The sequence below is a fragment of the Penaeus chinensis genome, chromosome 1 (genome assembly GCF_019202785.1).
Source record: "Penaeus chinensis breed Huanghai No. 1 chromosome 1, ASM1920278v2, whole genome shotgun sequence".
NCBI classification, from domain to species: Eukaryota; Metazoa; Arthropoda; class Malacostraca; order Decapoda; family Penaeidae; genus Penaeus; species Penaeus chinensis.
The window spans coordinates 31,677,638-31,681,491 of NC_061819.1; positions in this window are offsets into that span (position 1 = coordinate 31,677,638).

Here is a 3,854-nt window from a genome sequence, read left to right on the forward strand (position 1 = left end):
GACGTGTTTGCGGTTCAATTCTGTGATCCCTTCGCCTGGCCTTCACATCTCGCTGATTCTAATAATGTCCCAATTGTTTCAGAGTGTGTGCGAAGATTGTACAGTTATATCTTTGTTCATGTTTTTGTTTTTGTTTTTGGATAGTCGCATTTTACGCGTACAACCCTTACCCGTAAGAGGTACGGTTGGGCCTTGATTTAAATCCGCTGCCCCACAGGAATGGCCGTAATGCTGTTTGAGACATGTATCATGGCCATATCCTACCACGCTGGCCCGAATGCGGGTTGGTAAGGGTCATTTTAGTCACCTTTTACAACACGCACTGACATCGTTGGAGGTATATTTTCATGGTCCCTTATCCAAAGGGGATGACTGAGACCATAAAGTTATTGAATGTGAATTTTACAATATTACTAATGAGCCATCAGGAATCAGCCATCTTTTTATATGCTGATCGGCCAGGGTTCTTCAAAATACGGGCTCATGTTTAATCGGTCGCCACTTAATAATGCTAATAATAATGCTAATACTAATATATATATATGTGTGTGTATATGTATATAAATATATATACATATATATACAAATATATTTATATATATATATAAATATATATACATATATGTATGTATGTGTATGCATATGCATATATAAATATGTATATATATATATGTGTATGTGTAAATATATATACATTTATATATATATGTATATATATATGTGTATGTGTAAATATATATACATTTATATATATATATATATATATATATATATATATATATGCGTGTAGATGTACATATATATGTATATATATACACAGTATATATATACAGTATATATGTACAGTATAAATATATATATATACAGTATATATATATACAGTATATATATATATATATATATAGTATATATACAGTATATATATATATATATATACACACAATATATATATATATATATATATATATATATATATATACTATATATATACACATACATATATATTATATATATATATATATATGTATGTACACACACACACACACACACACACACTCAAATATATGCATGAACTAACATCGGGTTGAGAGAAAGGTACGATAGAATGACCATACTGGGTCGTAAAAATAGTGTACAAATTCAAACTGGGTGGTGATGAAAAGAGTTTGTGACAGGCTTTCCAAATATCAACGATTTAAAAAATAAGTAGTTAGTAGGAGTCAGTGCAAGAGCTGTGCAGAAAGAAAAGGAAACGGCTCCTGTCCTCTGAATCCAGAGTGTATTAAGATTTTCGGAAGGATTGCACACACACACACACAAGGTCTATATATAGACCTTGTGCACACACTCACTTACAATTACGCGGACGAGCGTTCGCGTTGTTGTTCTCGAGACAAGCACACATCACCTGAGCAGGTTCTCCTGGAACCGCGAAGTCAGACTGGTGGCCGGCAGGACAAATGGCAGGAAGAAATATTAGCCTGTGAAGTTTTTATCGTCTTCATGAGAAAAAATCTCAGATACCTTTTATCACCATTTGAAAGTACGTTGGCTCTCAAGATGACAATTGAAATTAAAATTAGCCCGTAAAAGGTTTAGAGCCTGACAGCACAATCCTTGAGCAATTGTTTTCAACCTGCGTGTTGCGACACGAAAGTGTGTTGCGGTTACTCTCCAAGTGCGTCCCGTAATATTTTGCAGATGCACATTTCTTGACTTTGAAGTTATTGCCCTTTTAATGGGAAACACTAGGAACGTGTGGAAAATCAACCGAAATTAATATAATCTAAAGTTTTCCATTTATTGTAAAATAGACAATTTACGCATAGAGCAACTTACAGGACTGTGTCCACTTTCAAGGGGCTATAATAATTTTACTTGTATCATATATTCGCATTCACTAATCAAGCAAAGAGTTGTGGATGTAAAGCCTGAAACCACTCTCTAGGAGACTTGGGTCTTGGACTAGGAGACCTCTAAACTCAGGGTCTTCGCCTCACAATTAAAGGCAGGAAAACCACCGCTAGGGCCTCAAATAGAATAGCAATATCATCAGCAATGCCAGGATCAATGACCCAGCTTTGTTGTGTATTGACTAGATGACAGGACATCCCAACTTCCTATCCAAAGTTGAAAAAAACATTGTGTAAGGACAAATTCTTGCTAAAGCATGGTGGTCAACAAGGGTGTAATGTAAGCACGATCATTACTTGGGCTTATAGAAGTAATAGAAGTGACGAAGAGGCCTGAAGACAAGGGAGCGCAGTCTGAGCCCCTGGTCTGGGCGGCGCCTAGGCGGCTGGGACAGGTCAAGCTTTGACCTATTCTTGTGGAGGCTGCACGAAGTGTGCGTGAGAGATTTGTCGCCATCCTTTATAAGCGTTCCTAGTGCCGATAGATGGATTCACCAAGCTGTGTGGGCAAGCAGCTTGGGTCCAATTATGTGGTCTAAACATTATGTAAGATGCCGAATGCTTTCTTGATGTTAATGCAGGATGCACACATATAACCAGGCACACGGTAGTGTTCAACTTAAAATACAAGGATACAGTTTAAGTAGATTCATCACGGGTGAAACCGTATTGCTTCACCCCCCCCCCCCACACGCACACACATATATCTCAGGAGAATGAGATCATTCTATGCTGAGAAGTGCACTGCCTTCATAGTTGCTGCACTTCCAGCGATCCGCTTTCCCATTCCAGAGAGGGTAATTGAACCTCCCAACAAGTCTACGAAACTGCTACATGGTAACCAGGAGAAGATATAATCCTCGATCCATAGGCTCATTACCAGACTTCATTAGGATAGCAAGGATGATACAAAATATTTGCTACCATTTCACTCTTCAGATTTAGATTACCTCGTTTGTGGAGGATCAGGCACAGTATCTACGTTACCACCCTTTTTAAGCAAGCTGCCGGCAGTTTAGTCTAAAGCAATTGCAATCAGGATCTACGACGATCTGGTCATCTGAAGTAACCGCAGTCATCGTTGGAAAAGGCGTGGTAGAGTTTTCCCGGGTTCAAAGAGCAAGGTGAAGGTATTATACCAGTTTAACTTTCCTAGGAAAACAACAACAGTGCATTGCCTTTCCTTTTTTATCACAATCTGAGTGCCAAATGGCTAAGATTCAATGTTATCTAGCCATGCGACACTTATCATTGCCTCTGGTGCCTCCTCAGATATTGTTCTGCATTGTCCGTGAACAGTACGGCTAGATCCTCTAGGTTGTAGCGTTGTGAATTAATTAGAGACCCTCACGGCAAATCCCCAAGCACACTTATTTCTCAGTGAGTCCAGGTGAAACAATGGGCCGGTCACTTCGGCGGCTCAGGCATTTCGGTACAAGGGACCGTCATTCATCCTGTCACAAGCCCTACTCAGATGACCCACGTGAAGTTAAGCCTTCGTACAATGGCACAGAACTTATTGTAGAATTCTTTATCACAAACTGATAGTTAATGGACAGAGTAAACAACAATTCACAGTAAAGAGTTATCCATTTTGTATTTTAGTAATTAAAGCTATTAGTATTTTTTGCGAATTAGTTTCAACTACTTAGAAGACATCCAGGTACGCATGATGTAATTAAATGACAAAGTAATGCATAAAGAGCTGGAAATATGTTAGAGAGAATGATTTGGTGTTTTAATACATCGGTTTTTTGATTGAGTTCTTTCGCTGCTCTTAATAGCATAATTAGCGCGCATGTTAGATCTGCACTCCCTATGCAAAAGCTTCAACATTACTATTTCTCTGTAAGGTGAATGTGTTATCAGCGTTATGACATTTAAATTCATAATTAGTACATACAACACTTATCATATTGATATATTGAAATATTTCTTTAA